This window comes from Bidens hawaiensis, unplaced genomic scaffold (assembly GCF_021521415.1).
Source record: "Bidens hawaiensis isolate Kalapana, Puna unplaced genomic scaffold, B.hawaiensis_p1.1 tig00064658_1, whole genome shotgun sequence".
Lineage (NCBI taxonomy): Eukaryota > Viridiplantae > Streptophyta > Magnoliopsida > Asterales > Asteraceae > Bidens > Bidens hawaiensis.
This window is the reverse complement of record NW_027501529.1, coordinates 49,976-74,800: the sequence shown is the minus strand read 5'-3', so window position 1 is coordinate 74,800 and position 24,825 is coordinate 49,976. Positions and strand designations below refer to the sequence as shown.

General features: G+C 36.9%; 1 pseudogene across 1 annotated transcript; it reads left to right on the top strand.

The window, feature by feature from the left end:
• The first annotated feature begins 225 nt into the window (after window positions 1–225).
• Window positions 226–23,048, top strand: LOC143604294 (uncharacterized; annotated as a pseudogene). The gene is made up of 6 exons (XR_013148260.1): window positions 226–477; window positions 2,049–2,169; window positions 17,041–17,317; window positions 17,387–17,476; window positions 19,695–20,053; window positions 22,533–23,048. The product of XR_013148260.1 is annotated as an uncharacterized LOC143604294 (transcript).
• Window positions 23,049–24,825: the final 1,777 nt, after the last annotated feature.

Below are 24,825 nucleotides of genomic sequence, written 5' to 3'. Positions count from 1 at the left end.
TAGTAGAAATTTGGCCAGGAGACAACAAAATGAGCTGTCAAAGTACTTGAGAAGTGAAGCTGAAAAGGGATTTCCTCTCCTTAATCAAAAAAAGAAATGGGAACTGACCAAGCATGAGATGACAAAAGATTAAAACGTATGAGGAGTATAAGGGATGCTGAGTATGATTATGTTTCAAAAGTCTGAAACGACAATCCCTTTTCCAACATGAACACCTGTATAAGTATGAGAAGGAGAATAACACGCCCAAACCATGAAGCCCAGAAGAATGGCCGAATTGCTGAAATTGAATACAAAGAAAATGACGGCCACTACATTCTTCGAAACTCAGATGGACTTATCTTGAGGATAATCAGAAATGATGAAGATCAGACCTTTTTGCATAGAGAAGATTTGAGGGTTATAATGGAAATGACAATTCCAGAGTATCACCCTCATTATCGAATTCTATCCATCTTACAGCAAAGGACAGGAACAGTAATAGTTGAACGAAGACAAGCAGCCCACAACGCAAGAAGAAGATGATTCTTAGTATAGGGTTTGCTCTGTAATGTCTACGGACAAATTTTCAACTATGTAATATTTCGATTTTGATATGTAAATTTGATTTCGATTTTATGTGTATTTTGACTGAGTGTAAGTAACCTTAGAGGTGTTTTGGGACAACTGAGGTGTTCCAATCTAGGGGGATATTGTTAAGTCAAGAATTTGACTTGAAATAACTTAAGGAAGATTAAGGGAGATTGGAATCTTCTCAACACTCCTTTGAAATGGGTAAGTATGGAAACCGAGCACACTTGGACATCCGAGCAGGGTTTTACTTGTCCTAGCAAGGTATTTTGCCTATCGGGCAAGGTTATCTTCTTGAAGTCTTCTTAAGTGATGATCCGAGCAGAGTTCACTTTGTCTAGCAAAGGTGTTCTTCAAGTCGAGCACAGTTTGCTTACTAGAAAAATTTTAAGTACTTTCTCCAGCAAAGTTCAACTACGAGCAAGCTACAATGCTACCAGCACAGTTCAAACAGTGTCTCCAGCACACTTTGGTTTGCTTAATAAGTTATTATTTAACAAAGAGTAGAAGGGATTAATGAAGAACAGTTTGCTCGTAGGACGATATCGAGCAAAGTTTGATATGGTCAAGAAGATTGAAGTCTGCTAGGTGAGCATTTTCTAAGGAAAATACTCTAAGTAAAGTCTACCCGGAGAACTGTTCACAAGCACACTTATAGGTTACCCGGAGAGAACTGTTCACAAGCATACTTATAGGTTACCTGACATAATGTCTACCTGGAAGACCTGTTTTTACACTTTTTATATTTTTGAATATGTAATTTGATTATGTACCAATCATTAGGGTTTCTAGAAGGAATGATAGTTGTCAGGAGGTTGGCTTTTAAATAGAATAATTTAGGGCACGCCTCCACGGAGACAAGAGAGACACGGGTTACACTTTTCAGACCTAAGAGAATATTTTCTGATATTGAGTGTGACGGCTGTCATAGGATTAGTACGGATAATACATTCCTTACAAGAAACCCTAATCGATTAACATTTGTATGAATCTTTTCTATAAATGGATATCTTTTGAGTTATTGTTTGTGTATGTTACATTTATTAGTCTTTAAGCAACAACCTTGTATGTTTCTGATTCCGTCGTTAACAAACATTTGTTCTTACCCCAAATAGCAACCGTCATTAACCTTCTTGTCGGCACATTTATTGTGTGGGTTATGACATCATTGTGAGTGTGAGTGATCTGCTTACTGGACCTGACATCACTTTCTAGTTGACCAGTAGGATGTTATTTTTCACCCATGTTAAAGAGAGTTGCAACCCATGTTTGCATGGCATTCCTGTCAAATCCCACTTCCTACTAGTACATGTTTTCTTGATGACACATTGACTTCTAACACCTTTCACCTACCAATATACAAAGTAAGAGACAAATTAGAGTATGTAATCACTAAGATATCATTAAACATAATTTTACCCGGTAATTTGCATGATCCACTATCATAACTTGCAAATGATTTGCTTATTCTTGTATAGCTACAAACATTTTTGTTGCATACTGTGGGTAAAGGCCCTTTGGCAGTTGATTGCATTTTCCCCACCCTCACAATCCTCTTTGCCAAATATTCTATGATAAACTCTAAAAAAGTTATGAGAGGTTTGTCACTTACTCCAACCAGTTGTGTAACATTTCGGTTTTTCTCATTTCTTATTATTGCAACGGTTACCCGAGTCGGGTTCGTATTCGGATTATTAATCAATAAAATATCACACTCGTTTAGTATATTTTCTTTGTTTATATTTTTATTTATTTTATAATAACTTTGAATTATACACAAACAACCCATAACAAATTTTAATCCACTTATGTATCCAATACCAAAGGCCAAGGACTTAGTTACAAATTAACACAAAATATTTTTCTCTTCCTCCCCTATCCCTGTCAGCCGACCCCCCCCCCCCCCACACACACACACCTTTCTTGAACCTCAATTTTCAGGCAGTCTAAACAAATTTGAGATTTCCAAATCAATTATTAACAAAAATCGTGTCCTACCGACACTCTATACATGGTAAATAACAACGAATTGACAGCTAACTTGAAAATTAACAAGCCGCGGATAACCTAGGTAATTTAGACTATAAATAAACGCATATAACGCAATTAAACTTTACCAGACCATCTCTACAGCCTCACAAACCAAAGCCCTAACTCAATTTTATCATACAAAGTTGTCAAGATCGGATTTGATATCAAGTTTGAGCCGAAAGCCCTATTAGCCGTTCTCCCTCAATTCTTCAGCATACAAGGTAATTATAAGATGCATTCACTTCATTTTTACCTAACAAACATTAACCGAAATTCAATTTCAGCAAACGATTATCAATTTAACCGATTTATAGTCTAGGTTTTAATTTGGGGAAGAACATAAATTGCATATAGTATATTTAAATTACCAGTTTCATTTTTTTATCAAATTAAGAGCTGGCCTAATGGCCAGCACATATTTTCTTAAGGCTTGAACCGGCCTGGGGCATGGGTTCGAGTTTCCCAGGCCCAGTTTTTGAATTCTATTCTTTTTTAAATTCATTTTTAATCAATGTTTAATTTATTATATATATACAACATTAAATAACCAATATTATGTCATATAAATAGATATATTAATAGGGAAAGTTAAAATAAAGTTTATTCTTTGAACGTTAACAAGTCATTTGTTCGGTTTATTAAGCTAACGGTAAAAAAACATTAATATCATCATTGTTATATGTATATGAATACAATTATATATGCAGTTTATGTTCTTTCCCAAATCAAAACCAAGACTTTAAATCGGTGTTAGTACATCGTTTAGCGTCTCGATCTTTGTTATATCGTATATAATGTATTCTTAATGTATAGGTTAATATAGAGGGATCGTTAATGTAAATATTCATTCATTAGGGACGTCTAATGAGTAATATCCTCTATATATACCTTAGTCATAATGTAATAAAGTAATGGTGTTACTTTATTGTTAAAGTATTTCTTCCATATTCTCTCTCACACCATTCCCTAAAACGACATCATATCACAAGACTAGATCTCTCGAATCGAAGCGTTTTCTCATTTGGTATCAGAGCTTGCGTCTGATTGATCTCGTTTTAGGTACGTCATTAACGTATTGATTGTTCGATCTTATCGAATTTTAATGTGTGATGTTGAAATCAGTTTTTGATTAGTTTGATGAAATTGGTTTAGGTTTGTTAATGTATTGAATCGGATTCGATTTCGATGTTGAAATTGTTCATGTGATGATTCGGTTTTGATAAGGTATGGATCCGGTTTGTGTTCGATGAATCGAATTGGATCCGGTTGGATTAATGTATGGATTTGGATTCGGTTTGTGTTTGATGAATCGAATTAGATCCGGTTGGTTATGTATTATGTGGATCGGATGATATTTTTGAACATATTGTAACGTATGGACTTTTCGGTTTGATTTTCGATCATCTCGGATGATAATCGATTGGTGTTTAATGTATGGAGGTGTTTGTATCTAATCATATCATATTTGCATTTGTGTTATACGAGAGAATGAATATGATGAGAGAATAAATCTTATTGGCTTTATACAACATCAAAATGTCCGGTTATTTACGGTTGAGTGTTATCCGTCTGTCCACAATTGGTTTACGGCAACAAACTTTTCAATTCACAATGCTTTCTATTGCTGTCCACATCTCCATTATTTGATTTTGTTTCCGAATCGTGTTTAAGTTGGAGCTCTGTTGATTCATATTGTTAAGATTATGATGATGAGTGTGCATAGGAATGTGAGTAGTTAATCAGATTGTTTGTGTTCATACATGCTGTTATAATTACGTGAAGAAGATGATGATATACGGACAACATGGTTATGAGCTTAGCTTCGTATTTCTGACGGGTCTAATTCAAATATCTCCGGTCACATTTTGCATCTAGTTCCTATCACAAATAATTCATTATCTGTTCACAATCTTCATAATCAAAATCAGTTTCTAATCACATTTCAAATTAGTTTCAGTTCCGTTTCTGTTTCAGTCGCCGATATACTTTTTCGGTGTTGATTTAGTTGTGAACTGAGTTCGTGTTCTTTACATTCATATTCGAGTTCGTGAATCGTTTCCATTTTAATTCGGTGTTCGTGTCATTGGATTTCGTGTTAATCCGTGTGTTCGTGTACTGTTTTGATTTCATTTTCGAATCACGTCTCGGTGTTGTTTTTGTGTTATTCAAGCATTTGGTAATCGAGTTGGTTCATATGATTCAAATTTGTTCGTGTATTGAAAACGGCCCAAAACGCGCTGAATTTACTGTTTTCGCTGGTGTCCGCTGATAAACGAGTTGATTCGCAGCTGAAATACACTATCTTCGTGCTGAAACTGATCGTAAGGCTGAATGAATGCTGAAACGTGCTGATTCGCAGCTGAAAATAACGGTTTTACTGCTGAAACGTGCTGAAATGATCTAAAAACTGCGCTGAAACATACTGTTTAAGTGCTGAAATGAGCTTAGAATGAGCTGAAAAACCGTTGAACTTGCTGATGTTATTGGTGTTTGTTGTGAAACGCGCATAAATTTTGTTTAATTCGATGTTAACGAGTTGGAAACTGTGTTAAAAGGTTTAGCGTGTTGATTTTCAAGTTTAGAAGTTGATTAAAGTTTTTGGTTCGGGTCAGTTTGGATTGACAACGCGAGAGAAGAATTATAAAGGTTGTTTGGTGCTTTGTTGTTTGACTTTTACTTGTCAAACGGGCCAAAACAAAAAGATTTTTATCTAACTTTTTCCGAGAAATTTTTGACAAAGTTTTTCTTCAACATTGACGTGAGTCATTCAAGGGAGATATTTGAAGAATTTATTTTCAAGATCAACTCATAGTTTGATTGTTCGAGATTTGGTTGCCGGTGGCATTTATGTAATTAACTGCAATGGCAGTTTGGTATTATTGCAGCAGTGGCAGTTTTGTAATTAACTACAGTGGCAGTTTGGTAAATACTGTGAAAACTCAAGCTGAAAGTTTTAAGGAACTTAACGAACGAATAATATTAAGGTATTGAAAAAGAAAAGAAGATCACAAAGCTCGAGATGAGGGGAGTTTGTTACTACACGACATCTCGTTCTTTGTGTTAACGTATTCAAAATGGAAGATAACCAAGCTCGAGACGAGGGGAAGTTTGTTAGTACATCGTTTAGCGTCTCGATCTTTGTTATATCGTATATAATGTATTCTTAATGTATAGGTTAATATAGAGGGATCGTTAATGTAAATATTCATTCATTAGGGATGTCTAATGAGTGAATATATCCTTTATATATACCTTAGTCATAATGTAATAAAGTAATGGTGTTAATTTATTGTTAAAGTATTTCTTTCATATTCTCTCTCACACCATTCCCTAAAACGACATCATATCATAAGACTAGATCCTCTCGAATCGAAACGTTTTCTTAATCGGTTAAACTGATAATCGTTTGTTAAAATTGAATTGGGGTTAATGTTTATTGGGCAAAACAAAACTGAATGCATCTTATAATTACCTTGTATGTTAACAAATTGAGGGAGAACGGCTAATTAGGCCTTTCGGCTCAAACTTGATATCAAATCCGATCTTGACGACTATGTATGATAAAATTGAGTTACAGAGGGTCCGTCAGGTTGTAGAGATGGTGTGGTAAAGTTCAATTGTGTTATATACGTGTATTTATAGTGTAAATGACCTAGGTTAGCCGTGGTTCGTTAATATTCAAGTTAGCTTTCAATTCGTTATTATTTACCATGTATAGAGTATCGGTAGGATGCTATTTTATTAATAATGGATTTGGAAATCTCAAATTCATTTATTATGCCCGAAAATAGAGGTTCAAGAAAGGTGGGTAGGTGTCGGCTGATGAGGATAGGGGAGGAAGGGAAAAATATTTTGTGTTAATTTGCAACCGAGTCTTTGGAATTTGGTATGGATACATAAGTGGATTAAAATTAGTTAAGGGTTGTTTGTGTATAATCCCAAGCTATTGTCAAATAAATAAAAATACAAAAGAAGTAAATATACTAAACGAGTGCGAGATTTTATTGATTAACAATCCAAATACGAACGCAGTTCGGGTAACAGTTACAATAATAGGAAACGAAAAATAACCGAAATGTTATAGCATTCCCTACTTTTGGAAATTTTGTCAGGATATTAGAGATGCGGGGTACTTGGTCATCATTTGGTCTTCACGCTCCCAAGTGAACTCGGGACCACGTTTAGATTCCCAAAGAACTTTGACAAGCTGAATACGGCTACGCTTGATTTCTTTGTCAATACGATCCACGATTTCAGAAGGTCTCTCAATAGCGCGCATAGAGTCATCAATTTGTACTTCGTCGAGGGGTATGTGGAGATTCCCATCCGCCAAGCACTTCTTGAGATTGGAAACGTGAAAAGTTGGATGAACATTGCAGAGCTCATCGGGGAGATTAAGACGATACCCAACTCTACCAACCCTTTCAACGATCTCAAACGGGCCAACAAAACGAGGAGATAACTTATTCCTTTTAACAAAACGAACTACCCCTTTCCAAGGAGATACTTTAAGGAGAACTCGATCACCAAAATTGAACTCGAGAGGTTTACGATGCTTATCGGCGTACCTCTTTTGACGGCTACGAGCGACAAGAAGATTTTGACGAATAAGAGCGATCCAATCCGAAGCTTCTTGAACAAGTTTGGGACCGATGATTTGCGTTTCACTAATCTCGTTCCAACAAATCGAGGAACGAAATTTTCGGCCATAGACAATTCAAAAGGTGTCATGCCAATACTAGTGTGAACACTATCATTGTAGGAAAACTCTACAAGTGGTAAGTGAGTATCCTAATTTCTATCAAAATCTAGTATGCAAGAGCGGAGCATATCTTGGAGAGTTTGAATTATTCTCTCGGATTGACCATCGGTTTGCAGGTGACAAACGGTGCTTAGATCGATACGGGTACCCAAGGAGGTTTGCGACGATCTCCAAAATGAGAGGTAAACCGACCATCACGATCGAAGATAATGGTCAAAGGCATTCCATGGCAGCAAATGATTTTTCTGACATAGAGTCGGGCTAACTCGCTTACGGAGGACTTTTCTCGGAACAGTATTAAGTGTGCCGACTTGGTCAAACGATCAACAATCACCCAAATACTATCATTGCAGCTTTGAGTAGTGGGGAGTTTGGTCACGAAATCGATGGCTATGTCTTCCCATTTCTAAACGGGGATCGGAGGTTGCTCGAGAAAACCAAATGGCTTTTGATTCTCGGATTTAACCATAGAACAAGTGAGGCATTTAGATACATACACCGCGATATCTTTCTTCATTCCTGGCCACCAAAACATGGAACGAAGATCGGCATACATGTTATCCGCACCGCGATGAATGGAGTATCGTGACATATGAGCTTCATCAAGGATGAACATGCGAAGACTGTCATCATCGGGAACCCATAAATGGTCCAAGTAATAAAGTAAGCCATTACGTTTGGTTTCAAGATGGAGTTCGGCGCCACACGACATCTCGTTGTATAAGTTACCTTCGGTGACGAAGACGTGTTATGCGTCGAAGATGTGGTATTGAAGGTCAGATTGGATGGTGACACAATGGAGCAAAACGGATTTAATGTGACTCTTACGGCTAAGAGAAGCAGCCACGACATTCACTTTCCGGGGTGGTAGCGAATTTCCAATCGTAATCGTTTAACAATTTGGCCCATCGTCTTTGTCTCATATTGAGGTCCTTTTTGTCGAAAATGTGTTGTAAACTTTTATGGTAGGTGAAGACCACACATTCCGTGCCGCAAAGTTAATGCCTCCAACTTTTCAAGGCAAACACGACCGCATCACGTTTGAGATCGTGCTTTGTGTAATTTTTCTCGTGAACCTTTAGTTGACGCGAAGCGTAGACAATGACTTTGTCTTGTTGCATAAGAACACAACCAAGACCTTGAATGGAAGCGTCTCAAAAGAAAACAAAATTGTCGTTGCCCTCGGGAAGAGCAAGGATTGGAGCATTGCAAAGCATGTCCTTAAGAGTCTGAAACGCTTCCTCTTGATCAGAACCCCATTCAAAAAACTTTCCCTTTGTGGGTTAGTGCAGTAATGGGTGAATCAATCTTTGAAAAATTGCAGATTAAACGACAGTAATACCCCGCTAAACCAAGAAATGAACGGACCTCCATTAGGGAGGACATGGTCTTTCAATTTTTAACGGTCTCAGTTTTAGTGGGATCAACATGAATACCTTGTCGTTAACGATGTAGCCCAAGAATTGAACTTGCTTTAGCCAAAATTCGCATTTGGAGAACTTAGCCTAAAGTTGTTCTTTTCATAAAAAGTCGAGAATGGCGCGCAAATGGTCTTTGTACTCGGTCTCTGATTCAGAATATATCAAGATATCGTCGATTAAAACAATCACGAACTTGTCGAGGTAGGGTTTACAAACACGATTCATAAGGTTCATGAAAATGGAGGGAGCATTTGACAACCCAAAAGGCATTACTCGGAAAACAATGTGGCCATAACGAGTATAGAAGGAGGACTTGGGTATGTCATCTTCGTGAACACGAAGTTGGTGATAACCTGAATGGAGGTCAATCTTGGAGAAACATGTGGCCCCTTGGAGCTGATCGAAAAGATCATCGATTCACGGGAGGGGATAATGGTTCTTGATAGTAAGCTTGTTGAGCTCGCAGTAATCGATACACATACGAAGAGTACAGTCTTTCTTCTTAACTAACAAGACGGGTGCGCCCCATGGAGACGAACTTGGGCGAATGAAACCCTTGTCCATGATTTCTTGGATTTGGTTGGAGAGTTCTTGCATTTCGGAATGTGCAAGACAGTAAGGTGCTTTGGCTACGGGGTTTGCTCCAGGCATGAGATCAATACGGAACTCCACTTGACGAATGGGAGGGAGTCCGGAAACGTCATAGGGAAAGACTTCGGGGAAGTCGAAGATAATCAAGATGTCAGAAAGTTTATTTTCTTCATCGGATTTTGTGGTAACGTGGGCTAAGAAAGCGACATACTTCTTGTGTAAGTAACGTCGGGCTTCGAAGCATGACATGAGGTTTAGCTTTGAGAATGTTCTTTCTCCGAGAACGTATAGAATCACGCCCCCATCGATATGGATTCGAATGAGTTTCTCGAAACATAGGATTTCGACATAGTGGGGAGAGAACCAATCCATACCAATGATAGCGTCGAAGCTACCCATTTGCGTAGGGATAAGGTCGATAGAGAACTTTTTCCCATTGAGAGTAAGTGGGCAATTCCGAATTTCAAATATCCGACTAGATAGTGAACCGGATATCAAAAAATCCAAAATAAAATAATAATTATAAAATATATTTAAAGAACTACTTTTACAAATATTTCGGATGTCCAGAATATCCAAAAAGTTATCCGAAATATTCAAAAATTATCAGTGATATCCAAAAAATCATTCGAAATATCTGAAAATTATCCAAAGTATCCGAAAAATTATCCAAACTATCCAATAATTATTCGAAATTTACAAATAACATTTTTTAATTAAAAAAATTCAAAAATTATCAAAACTTTACAAATAACATTTATTATTTAACAATTAAAAAAACAAAAAAAGATATAAATAAGAAAGAAAAAAAATTTAAAAACCAAAATGTTTCCTTCATCATTCATGTTCCACAAAAGAAAATTAAAAAAACGACGAAAAGGCACAATGCCGAGAAAAAGGCATAACGATGAAAATTAACAAAAGACACAATTATAAATAAAAAAACTCAATAGATCGCAAAATATAAAACAATGTCGAACGTAAGATAACACAATATTAAGTGATATAACACAATATAAAAAAAAGACAATCAATGATGAAAATAAACAATAAAACATATTATAAAAAAAGACAATGAATATTTTCCTTAACATTATATTTTTTAACGAGAAAGACGAAAGAAACATTATTATTTTTTTATTTTAAAATATGTTTTATAATTATTGTTTTTTTTTTAATTTATGGGCATAAATCTTGTCATCATCATTGCCATGTTTATATTCCTCTAAGACCATGAGTAGTCATAAAGCCTTACCTCCAGGCATTACGCGACACGTGGTGTCCAGTCAGAGTTATGGTTTTATACAAAAATAGGGTGTAGTCATAAAGCCTCCATAATGCCTCATAATGCCTCAAACTCCATTATTTTATTATTATTTTTTTGCCTTCCATCCGCGTTATGTACAAAACGCCCAAAAAAAACAAAACCATAAGACCGTGCGTAGTCGCACGTTATGAAAAGCGTTGTGGAGGATAGCGCGGGCCCCCCCCCCTGCTTTTTGTATTTTTTTTTTTTGTTGCATTTTACTTACAATGTTATAAATTGCACAACTTTCAAAAATAGGACCGTTGCATTCAACCGTTGGAGAATAAAAAAAAATTATTTCCTATATATTAAACCATTTCATCCCAATCAAAACTTATCAAATTTATAAAAATTATCTTTCAACTCTATAATTTCACACAAAATTCACTATATAAATGGATCCTCCATCTATATATAAACAGTTACTCGGGCCCGACCAACAAGCCGAGGACGTGGCGGAGGAACAGGCGGTTACGAGTGCGATTATGCTCGCGACAAAGTATATGAGTTCCGTTACGAGTGCGATTAGCTCTCCACCACCCTCCGTTTCAAAAAGAGCATATATCGAACGAGATCGTACCGAAGCCAACAACCAGTTGATGGCGGATTACTTCTGCGACTCGCCGAGATACAAGAACCCGAAGACCTTTAGGCATCGTTTTCGGATGTCTAAAAATTTATTTATGCACATCACCAATGATTTGGAGCGTGAGTTTGATTACTTTCAGCAAAAGCCTGACAGTCGAGGGACGCTAGGATTCACGGCTATTCAGAAGGTTACGTCAGTCGTACGCGTACTCGCCTACGGAAACGCAACCGACACCAACGAAGAGTATTTAAATATGGCCGACAAAACAACTCGGGACACCTTGGAGTATTTTTTGTTACGGTACGTTTTGTTTTTTTAAATAATTTTATCACTTGTTTACTTTAATCAATTATTTTATAAAAGTTGTGTAAAATATAGGAATATTGAAACTATATGGACCACATTATCTGAGAGAGCCCAACTAGAACGATCTACAACGTCTTTATGAGGCACATACATGTGTGCATGGTTTCCCCGGCATGATAGGGAGTGTAGATTGCATGCATTGGGAATGGGCTAATTGTCCAACTGCATGGTGAGGTCAATTCACACGAGGTGACCAAAAGGGACCAACGGTCAGCCTTCAAGCAATTGCTTCATACGACCTTTGGATTTGGTCGGCATTCTTTGGTGTTCCCGGTTCCAACAATGACATAACCGTCTTAGAGCAGTCTCCTGTGATGGAGAGTTACATATCTGAGACCGTTCCCGTCGCTTCGTTTTGGGCTAACGATAACTTCTACCATCATGGGTACTATTTGGGTGATGGAATATATCCAGAGTATGCGATAATCGTTAAAACATTCAGAAACCTGATGGATGAAAAAAGACTGTATTTTAAGAAAGTGCAAGAGTCTACGAGAAAGGATATCGAGAGGTGTTTTGGTGTTCTTCAACAACGATGGCATTTTGTTAAAAATCCTTGTCGTCTGTGGACTTTAGAAAGAATGAAATGTGCTATGTATGCGTGTATCATAATGCATAACATGATCATCGAGGACGAGGGAAGAGCAATATGTCCAACTTTCATACCGGACCCGGATCCACCACGGACTCCGGCAAGTATGGATCAAAGACTCGAAAACTCGGATTCCGTGTGGTCAAGAGTGATACATAACGCACTAAAGGAGGATTTGGTCCAATATCTTTGGATGTATCGGCCTTTGCCTGGTGAAAACGAGGGCAACAATGAAGACGATGATGAAGACAACTACGATGGCGAAGACGATGAAGACGAAGAGGACGACGATGACGACGAAGAGGGCGAAGGTGACGAGGGCGAAGATGACGACGACAACGACGATGAATAGTTTTTTTTTATTTTCATGTAATATTTATTTAATATGTCAGGTCCCGAATTCTTGAATGTATGGTCGATTCGGATTGGATCTTAATCAATCATGTCATAACACACACAAAATTAATCGTGTTGACAAGCGAGTTAATGACGGGTTACTATGTTTAGAAAGATGACCGTTTGTTAAAGGCGGAATCAATAACAAACATACGGTTGCAATGAATATTCAAAATACGAAGACACACGAAGGATTCACTCAAAAGATTTCCATTTATATAACGTTAATCATACAAAAGGATAATCGATTAGGGTTTAGGAGGAATCCTAGGACAACCGTCACACACAAAATATTCTCTCAATTAATGTGTTGGTCTTATCCGTATTTTCGTCTCTCCTGTCTCTTGGTGGCGTGCCCTAATTATTCTATTTATAGGCCTGCCAACCTAAGACAGCTGTCATTCCTTCTAGAAACCCTATCCAATAGTACATATTCAATTTACATATTCAAAAATATACTAAGTGTAAAACAAGTCTTCCGGGTAGGCTGTCACACCCTCAAAATCCACTAACGGAGTTTTACCATCAGAGGGTGTGAACTAACAGGATCGGATTCATTAGTTATAATCAAACCATAAAAACGTTTACGAGTAATCAAATGCGGAAGCGTAAAACCATAGAAACCAATGTTGCGTCACGCAGGACGACTTAAAACCCAATGATAACAGTTTAAAATAAGTTTGCATAATTAAAAGTGTTTCAAGCAATGCATGATCCTAAACCGCGCGCCCGCCTCGGCTACCTGAGAATACCATACTAAAAGTGTCAACACGGGGTTGGTGAGTTCACAAGTTTATATAAAATAAAGCGTTTAGCGTTTGCGTTCAGCGTTTTGCGTTCAGCGTTAAGCGTTTTGCGTTACCAGATAGTGTTATGTCAATTGTATATCTATAGGTAGCTAGCCTATAAAACAAGTATTACTAAGTGTTCGACACCGAAGCTGACTGTTTATCATTTGCCTTACCACCAGGTCTATCCCGACCATGGTATGTGTTTAGCCAAGATTACACCCACTCGACCTCCAGTCGAGTTTAGCGTTGGGTGGGGTTTGTCAAACCCAGTAGTACTACTCAACAATGACTCGCTATTATCCAATATTAAACGGTTCGATGTGAATGAAGGACTTTAGTTATTGCGTTTGCCACTTAGTCTTTACAAGTGATATATAATCTATATTAACAAAATCTTAAATGCGTTTTCGGAGTATGTTATCTCCCCCAAGTGAAAAGCGTTTGAAAACAGTTTAAAAGGGGTAAGTGAACTCACTGTTTGCGAAGTATTCCCAAAATAATTCACCAAGATGCGCGTCACAGAAAACTCTCTCTAGCGTTCTTAAACAACAAAGAGATTTTTCTAAGTGTCGGAATATTATCGAGTCTCTAGACCCGACACATAATACCTATGCACACAACATGTTTCGTGTTTCGTTTGTGAATCGTGTGTGACTTTAACAAGTGTATTTGTGATACGTTACATGTGTGAGCAATTATTTACGTGTCATGTATTCATAATGTACATCACTAGCAATTACTCCCCGTAAGGGCAATTTGGTCAACACATAACAATTAACTAGCAATTATTCCCCACGAGGGCAATTTGGTCAAATCATGACAATCAATTAGCAATTATTCCCCGCAAGGGCATTTTGGTCAAAACACGACAATTAATTAGCAATCATTCCCCTCAAGGGCAATTTGATCAAAACACGATAATAAATTAGCAATCACGTTGTTTCATGCAACTTTCACAAAATTCAGCAACTAGTTTCTTAACGACAGAATTCTACTTGAAAAACTAGTCTATCCCACCGATCATAGCATCACAATTAATTTACCAAAAATCATCACAAAAGCATATATGTCTTAGGTTTCCAGAACATATTTTATTATATTTTTATTCCATATAGGTTTCTCACAATAATCAAATCATTACAGCAAACTCATAACAGTCAAATTCATGCGCAACAGAATGTTATTTGAAATTACCGTTAAACGAAAAATCCAATAATTGCAAGACCACTTGGGTTAGGTTCCTAACTTAACAAGTCAACTTTCAGAAGTGGAACCAACCCAATTGGTCTCGTAGTTCATGAGATATAACATTTACAAAACAACCTAACAGCAGGTCTAACAACTCAGCTTTGCACAACGTTTTTGTAAAATCATAAAGGTTAACTTTTACACGTCCAAAAATTGCAAATTTACATTCTTTAGAAACTAGACTCAACCTAGTTTACTGTAGTATCAATTATCTCAGCCAATTTTCACATTTACACCCCGTTACAGTCAATTGAACATCAACAACACAATCTGTCCAGAAACTGTTTGCATCCAAACTCAACATATTAACTATCTATGGACCACAAATCATTCATATATCATTCTAGACACTATAACCACTATCCATGCATATCAATTACACCATACACACATGGTTAGGGTTTTATTTGATCTCAAACTCAAAGACACAACAATTAACATGCAATAGCACCAATACTAGCTATCAATTCAACAATCAATACATCTTTCAATCAAAACAAGACACATGAATACCATCACATATAAAAATCAGACCTAGGGTTTATAATTAACCCATTAAAATCGAAATTAAGCATAGAGGATGCATAGGATAGTTGTTTATACCTTCCTCACACCTTAATCTTCAATCAAACTTGAACAATCTTGATTGTATGTGTGTATATGAGGCCGATCGCAAGGGGAGGGGGGGGGGGCTTAGAGCTGCCGTCGGGTTTGGGAGGGAGAGAAAGAGTGTTAGGGTTTTAGTTTATGTTATTATTTATAATAACATGTTACACTTTAGTCCCTCAACTTCCAAATGTTACTTTTCTAGCTTAAATAACTAGTTCTAGCACATTGAGTTAACGTTTATACCATGTTATCACATAACACATAAGTCTAACACATAAGTATCACATAATTATTGTTTTGACGTTTTTCGTTTATTCACCAATCGTTTGGGTCAACTCGTTTGCGTTTCGGTGCAATTCCCGAAAGACTACACATGTAGTAAGTGTTAAGCGTCATTTAAACCCTAGTTTAAATGTAATGAGATGTGCGTTATAGATTCAGTGATCTTTAAGTTTGAATTGACGGAGTTGAGTTAACGGAGTTAAAGGAGTTAACCTGAAATTGACGATTGTCACATAGGCTTTTCATTAAACTTCAGTCTCCGAGTACGCAGTGTACTCGGCCTTCCTTCAGACTTGGTAAATATAGAAGTGTACTCGGAATCAGTTTCCGGGTAGACTTTACTTAAAGAATATTTTACCAAGTAAAATATTCACCGAGTAGACTTCAATCTTCTTGAATCTATCAAACTTTGTTCGACAAATCCTTACGAGCAACCTTGTTCTTCTATGATCCTGTTCGGCTCATTTCAGTTGAACAACTTATTGATAAGGCGTACTCGGGAGTACATACCTTACTTGAGCAGAACCTTACTCGAGATAACTTAAAGATATTATATTAACTCATCAAGTATACTCGGACCATAATTATTAAAGAATACCTTGCCCGGTCTTCCAATTACTTGGCTTCTTGGACTTGGTTGACCAAACCTTACTCGGAAGAGTAAAGTACTTGGTCTTGAAGAACAACCCTGCTTGACAAAGTGAACCTTACTCGGATATGCCAAATCAATGAACCTTACTCGGAAATCACTAAAAAGCATACCTTGCTCGGATATCCAGTTAAGAAGACTATTTGAAGTAAACCTTGCTCGGAAGGCAAAATCTCGTACTCGGCTAAGTAAAAGCTTACTCGAAGGTCCAATGTGTGCTCGGATTCAATACTTAGCAGTTTCTGAGGAGGTTGAGAAGATTCCAATCTTCCAAATTCTTCGTTCAGGTCAAATCTTCTCATTTGGGTCAAATTCTTGACCCAACATAATAAAATATTATTGTTATTTGATTATTCTTATTAAAAATAAAAAAAAAAACAAAAAGTGTAAAAGTGACTGGGCGCCAAGTGACGCATAATGCTTGGGGGTGGAGAGTTATGACTACAGACTGTTTTTTGTAAAAAACCATAACTCTGACTGGACGCCACGTGACGCATAATGCCTAGATGTAAAGATTTATGACCACACATGGTCTAATGCCCGGGGGTGGTGTGCCCCCGACGTTTTAGTCCATAACGACACAAAAAAATTGTGGATTACGGATGGTGTAAAGAACTTATAAAGATGAAAGAAGCTCAGGTGTGAAGTAATGAAATAAAAAAGATAACATTACCACGAAACCCTTCCTTCCAGCAACCTATTTCAAGGGCTCCCTCCCCCTTCCGCGGAGGATCCGGTCATCTCCACCACCTGCCCTTAAAACCCCACAAGGTATTCTTCTTCTTGTTATGCCATTTCAACTTTAAACCATTATATCAATTGCTTGCTTTTATTCAGATACTGCCCCCAAGAAGAACAACAAGAGTTTGAGGTTTAAAACAATAGCTGATACTTCCCAAACACAAGTAATAGATGATATGAAAAAAATAGCTTCGCATATAACCAATGCTTCTAAATTCAGAAAGGCCTCAAACCTTGCACTTCAGCTCATTCACGCCGGGAGCGTTAAACCCACTAATACTGATTACTTTTTTGCAATACTTGAAATTGTAATGATCCTCTGCTCAGAGCGGATTACCATGCATTGTTTTCAGCTGCGCAAGACTTGACTCAAGTATGCCCCTTTTCATCTGTTTTTTTCTGATGATCGATTGCTGAACAAGATATAATGGTTGTTGTGCAGTGTTTTAGTCAGAAGCAGCGGAAGTTGTTGAGTTTGTGGACGATTAGGGCTGTCATGGCCAATGATCTCTTCACGGATGATAGTTTTGTGGTACGCAACTATAATGTTTTTACATGCTCTAGTTTTATTTGGATTGAAATCTTGTTATGTTGTAAACTAAAACGGATTTGAATGATGTAATTATGTATACATGAGTAGATGTAGTTTACAAGAAAGTTAATCTGGAAACAGTTTCTATGGATTCTGCTCTTTTAAAACAATATATATTTAAATTAAGGTTTCAATCCTTCATTAGTTTACAACACTCTTTCACTTTGGATTTTGTAATCCTCTTACACAGTTAGAAAAAGTCATAAAAAAGGGCAAACCCAAACTGTCAAACCAAGCTGTTTGGGCTGGTCCTGTCAGCCAAGCCGGACGGTTCGGTTTGTCTTTTTCTAAAACCGTAGTTAGTGATGCGGTTAGGTTGAAAATTTTAAGATATAGTGGTATACACACAAGTACAATATATAGGCTTTTGAAGTTTTACTTTGTGGGCCCTTTGGAACATTTAGGATTACTGATGAGTTACAGAAAGACATGAAAGGGCTACATGGAAAATTTGATGTAAAAATCTTAATATCAGACTTATTATCTGAAAGTATGATTCCGGCTTCATCAGAATGGACTCAAAACTTTGTACACTAGAACCTCTCTTTAGAAGCATGTGCTTATCATACGGTCAAACAGGACAAATATGTTAGGGTGGATAGAGCACATATTGTATTTCTTAATATAGTTTTATCCTCAAATGACATTAAAGGCAATGTTATATCTTGGCTAGCCGATCACCCTTCTTCTGCGTTGTCCCTAAATCAGACTACACAACTACACAGTTTGATTTTAAAATGCCCGCATCAGGAGCGCATAATGCACGATGCACTGTTAGATCGCATCAGGTGGAGCGATGCACTGTGATTCCATAATGCGAGGCTGATGCGCTATCAATTGCATAACACGTGATGCGGTCTGATGCTTGCATTTTTTTGTTAAGTGAGTTTCTCCATACATTACTTGCATAGTTATTAAAATCCCTCGCTTCTTGCGCGTAGGCACGTTTTTCAGACAAGGCCCAATATATGCGCCTGTAGTTCCTAGGCGACTAGGCCCTTGTTTCTTGAAGTTGATGACACCTCTATTGCTATTGATGATGGATCAAGCGCAATGATCATGTGAACCTTTACTATTATTTACTTTTCAAACTCTTGGTTTTTATGTTTTGAACATTTTGGTATTTGAATTTTTGGTAATTTACTTAGAACATTTTGTTATATAAGTTTTGGAATTACATTTGAATCTTGACTCTTTTGGAACATTTGGTACTAATTAGATGAAACTAATTGTTATATAATAGCTTTTGTTTATTTTAAATGAAGAATTGTATTTTTTTTTCTTAGGCCCTCACTTTTTTTGCGCCTTAGGCCTAGGTCCCAAGCGAGGCCTATGTGTGTCGAGTGCGACTAGCGTGTTTGATAACTATGGCATAGACTTCGATTTTGGGTACAACGATGTTAGTTAAGGACTTGAACACTTAGGGAATACTTATTTTGGCTGTACATAAATTTTCTTTGGTGGTACTATAACTTTTTTTTTTCTAGTTTATTTATTATAAGAGTGTCTACAAATAAGTTTTTAGTATTTTCTTTTTTAATAAAAAGGATTCGCATACGTGACGCATGCACATCACATATCTGCTTTTTGGATGAAAACGCATCAGTGGGCATTGCGCTTTTAAAGCCAATGTACTCAGTAGTGTTTTTTGGTCCCAAAATCCAAGGCGTGAGGCATGTGTCTGCGTACAACCAAATAAACTTTTTTTACAACTAGAAGCCGCATATCTCTCATACGTTTTAGGTATAAATCTATTTATCAAGTAAACACTTCATAATTTCTTCATCCCTTTAGTTTTTATACATATAAACCTCCTACGAAGTACGGACCGTAATTTTGGCCCAGAGTCACGCCTTTTTGTCTCTGATGTGGTTTCCTCAGCGCCTTTGCGTTTTTAAACTAAGACAATCAGGGAATTCATATTCTTCTAACTAGAATATGAGCATGTTAGATTGCTAATATATTTAGGAAAATGGATCCTTTTAGAAACAAGAAGACATGAATGAATTCTTTAAAGATGCTTTTAGCAGAACCCACAAGATCCATCCCCTTATATAAAACTTGTAATCTATTTGTGTCATCATACTTTCAAACAATCAGGTCAATTATAATAACTAAAACTGTATTTCATCATTCTTTCATTCTGTTATCTCTTCAGTTTTCAAAGGCTTGTGGGAGGATCAAAGATGCTATTTCAAATCTTCCTGTTGCCACAAAAGATGATGACATGGAAGAAGCTGCAGCCTTGAAAGATGAATCTGCAACAGAATCTCAGCATGATTCCATGAACCCGATACCTGAATCAAGTGCCAATGAATACGAGGCTGATCCCTTTGGATTGGATGCTCTGATTCCAAATGCTTTAAAAAATGAAAAGGAAAAAGTGAAATTAGATGCTGAAGCATAATCTAAAGAAGAAGAAGAAGATGAAGAAGACAAAAAGAGATTCTTGAAATCACAAAGGGAAGCATTGATTCTCTGTATGGAAATTGCGGCGAAGCGTTATAGAATCCCATGGTTAGTGTTATGTTTTAATAAAGTTTCAGATTTATAAATTTCTTAGATTAAAAGTTATATGCATTATTTTCAATATATTGGCTCAAGAAAAGTAATTAATTTATATGGGTCTGGCTTGGTTGACCCGAAACACTTTATTTTCTTCAAATAGTTTGGTGGTTCTAAGGATTATTAATTGATGTTAGGTGATTTGTGTTTCGATCCTATTTAATAAACTTGACTTGTATTTAAGCCTGTATCGGCCCTTTCATAAGTAAATGTGTTGATTTTAGTTGATGGAATAATGAGGCGGGTATTCTAGGTAGGGGTGTAAACAAGTCGAGCGCTTGTGAACTGCTTGAGATTGGTTCGCTAAAAATCGAATTGAGCCCAGCTTAAACGAGCTCGGCTTATATTTAGACTCAGTTAATGAACGAGCTCGATACCGGACTTTACTTATCGAGCAAGCTTGCAAGCCTAAGCGCGCTTTTATTCATATAACTTTTATTTATTGTATTAACTGCATATATATAGTTTCTGTTAATTTATATAAATTACGATAAAAATAATTAAACAATATATACTATGTTAATATATGAAAGTTATAATTATAAATATATATTATAATAAGACAGAATTACAAATTTTGTCCTTTAAAAAAAGCCAAATTACGGTTCGTGTCCTTTTCTAAGTTTCCTTGCAGGCGGTGTACTTTAAACTTTTTTTTCCTACAAGTTATGTCCTTTACGCTAACTGGGTTAGAAAAACTCTGTTAAATCCCATCACGTGAGAAGCATGTGAGGGTAGTTTTGTCTTTTTGCCTACCCTGCAACTTCTTCTTCTTCAGTGCATTTGATAGCATCAAACCCTAACATCAATGGAATAAAAAGGACCTCGAAACCTTAATAAAAAGGAAACCAACATTCCCTCCACTTTCATTATCATATCTTCTCCATCCGCCAAACTCACTTCCCTTCCCCCCAAATGTCTCACTCTCACACTCTCCCGGACCTCGCCACCTGCCTGCCGCCGGATTTTCTCACCGGCGAACTCGCCTACTCATCTTCCTACGAGTCGGAAAGCGACGATGATGACGTCACTGGGTTACCTCGCCGCTTCACTCGCTCTGTGTCCTTACAAGACCGCTTCAAAACCCCTTACCCTCCTCTCAAGGTTCATTTTCATTTTCTAACAAAATTATTATTACTTCTATTATTATTAACTTCAAATTTTCTAACTTATTATTATTATTTTTTAAAATTATTTAGACGAAAAGGGGTTTAGCTGGCTCGCCGGAATCGACATTTAACTGGAATGTTTCCGGGCCCACTCAGGCTTGGTCTACTCCAACGACGCCGTTTGGTCACCGGAAAGAAGATTCTTGGGATCTAATTTACGCAGCTGCAGAGCAAGTGGCCATGATGAAATTCAAAATGAAAATGAACCACATGAACGACGTCGTTTTTGGTAACAGGGGTTTGATCGGAGCCCCACGTCCACTCGGACCTCCGGTTTCTCACTATTTTCCCCACACTCAGAGAGTTAGTGGTGGTCCGTTAGGGTTCCGTCAGTCAGCGTGGCCTCCACTTCCGGTTGAAACCCAACGCCGTCAACAAACCGTTGGTTATAATAACGGCGTATGTGTGATTAGAAACAAGAGCTAGGGTTTGGAGGTGGTGGAAGATGGTGGAGAATGAATGGACGGATTTGCGCCACGTGGCGGTGGACCAGAGGTGGTGGTTTTTGCGGTGGATGGTGGTGCTTGGACGGCGGCCGGCGGCGCAGGAGGATTTGGGATGGTGGTTAGGGTTAGGGTTTGATGCTATCAGATGCACTGAAGAAGAAGAAGAAGTTGCAGGGTAGGCAAAAAGACAAAACTACCCTCACATGCTTCTCACGTGATGGGATTTAACAGAGTTTTTCTAACCCAGTTAGCGTAAAGGACATAACTTGTAGGAAAAAAAAGTTTAAAGTACACCGCCAGCAAGGAAACTTAGAAAAGGACACGAACCGTAATTTGGCTTTTTTTAAAGGACAAAATTTGTAATTCTGTCTTATAATAATATATAAATGAAATAAGTAATAATAAGAAACGAGCCGAGCTCGATCTTGAACACGAGTCAAGCTTGAATTTGGAAATCGAGCAAAAGTGAGCTGTTTTTTGGCTGTTTGATGGTTGAAACGATTTTCGTAGCTTCTCGTTCTTTTTAATTCGTTAGTTTGTATTGAAATTTCCAAAATGGCGAAAACGGTTCATAATTATATTATGTATACATAATTACATATTTCAAAAATGATTATTTATAAGTATAAGAGGGTTTAAATGGCTTGTTTGTACCCATGATTGGGTTCAATTTTCTAACTGAACTGTTAAACCTGCCAAACTGCAAAAACCGAATCTTTTGGATCTCAAACTGTCGACTTGTTTCGGTATGGTTGGTTTATGAACATTTATATAGTTCGGATTGTGCGCCCTAATCAAGGTGTTTGTTGCTTTCAGGTGCCAAACAGTGATAGACATAACAGTGAAACATGCTTTTGACAATGTTAGAAGATTCACATGCAAACAAAGGAATGCAATTGAGAAACTGTGGGCTTCTATAAGAGAACAACAAACTAGAAGAAAACAAGGGAAATTGGTATCTGGAAAACTTGATGTTAATGCTTTCGAGTGGCTGCAACAGAAATACTCGACTGAGAAAATAAGTATACGCCATTCTGTTGGTGGGAATACTCGTCGTGCTGAACAATGGCTAGGCTAGTTTATAAAAAAATATTAAAATAGAATTATTCGACACAGTGACCATCTAGTTGTATGTTTGCTTTTTTGTGCATTTGAAAGTGTTGGTTATGAGAGTATTTTCTGACAGTAAATTTTATGTAACTTGGCATAAGGGTTTTCAAGACTAGAGTTGAAAGATGTTTTACAATTTTATTTCTGAATCAAAATTTATTATTGGGAAGTTAGTTTTGAGTATTCACAAGTATATTGTCTTATGTAACATACTTTTTTTTTACCTGGGTAAATATTTAAGCTGCAAGTAGATTGATGACGTTTGTTTGTTAGATAATGATCAGATGACTATATAGTGGATTAGACTATTTAGAATTGTTATCTTAACTTGTGCTAGAATCTTCAACCTCTTAATAAGTCTCACGAAATCAAGGAACTTGATTCTTTTCTTTTCTTCCTTTTCTCTTTCTCCCAATGCTTTACGAATTCCAAACTTGTACTGAACTCAACACTACATCACCAGATACAAATTGTTTTTTTCTCAGGCCTGTTAATGTGAAAATAAAACTTAGGTAACTAATAATTTAAACAAGCAATTGAGGTGCGTTTGTAATGCAAAAATAAAAAAAATAAAAGACGGAATAGAATGAATCATTATGGAGAAATGAAAAAATAATGTTTGGTTGGTCAATTGAATAAAATCAACGATTTAACAAAAAATATTATTCCATCAAAACCATTCAATCACATCCCTTACCTTTTTTATCATTACTCTTTCACCTTATTTTCTCAACACTACCACCTAACCGCCACCACCTGGCTTACAAGCCACCACCATCACTTGGTCAACATCGCCATCGCCACCTTCACCACCATGATCACCACCACCACCATCGCCACCGCCCCCACCACTATCACTGCCACCGTATCACCTAACCCACCACTACCTGCCGCCGCCACCACCAATACAGCCGCCATTACCTTTTTTTTGTTTTGGTAAATTTTATTTATTTTGAGACTGTGGTATATATTTTTGTCATTTATATTTAATTCATACGTCTTTTCATGCATATCAAACATGTTAAGTAATCACTCATTCCATTTTTATAGGGTTGTTGAATAAAATAATGTAATGGTAATGATTTATTTCATTTCCTTGCTTATTCCATTCCCTTATCCATTTAATTAGCTCGACCACTCACCATTTCATTACCCAATACTAGTAGTGATCAATGTTTGGTATTGGGTAATGTCGTAATGGAATGGATGACGAAATGAAATGAACGATAGAATGAAATGGGCAATAAATGAAATAAATTATTACCTTGTCATTCCCTAGCTTGGTTAACATGTGTGAATGAAATATAAACATGGTGGTGGTGGGCCGTGGAGCCAACGGCAGCGGTGTGGTTATGTGGTGATGAAGGAGAGAATGAAACTAAAAACAGAGAGGACTGAATGAATGATTTTCGTGTGTTTAGAATGAATGAATTCTTTGTTTAATGGGTAATTTCATTCCATTGACAAGCCAAACATCATTTTCTCATTCTTTTACAATGGATCATTCTATTATGTATGTTGTATGTAATTTTTGCATACAAAATATTGCCTAGAAATTTTGTTTTCTCCTTGAATACTATATAGGCATTTGATTATGATGACGACCCAAGGAACAATGAGAGTTATTCCTTTGTATTTAGATAGAGCAAGGAAACCCAAAAGCTTTGAGAAAAACGATGAACGGATTTCAACCATGACGAACCCTAATTGATACTACTCGATAACTTTTTTTAATGGGATCCCTATGCTGATTAAACCATGTTATGTTAATGGCATTGTTTCATAAAGTTATACTTATTAGAGTCTCAACATTAGCAAGCTTGGTCCTCAAGCCTCGATAAGAGTTCCATGTTTTCCTTTTAACACCACAAATTTGTTGAGTAGTTTTAGAAGCACTAATAGTTCAGAGATTCCTTTTTCTTCACAAATATATGATTTTTGGATTTAAACCCTTGATGACTTCTAATTACCTTTTACTTGATTATCACTCCATTTCTCA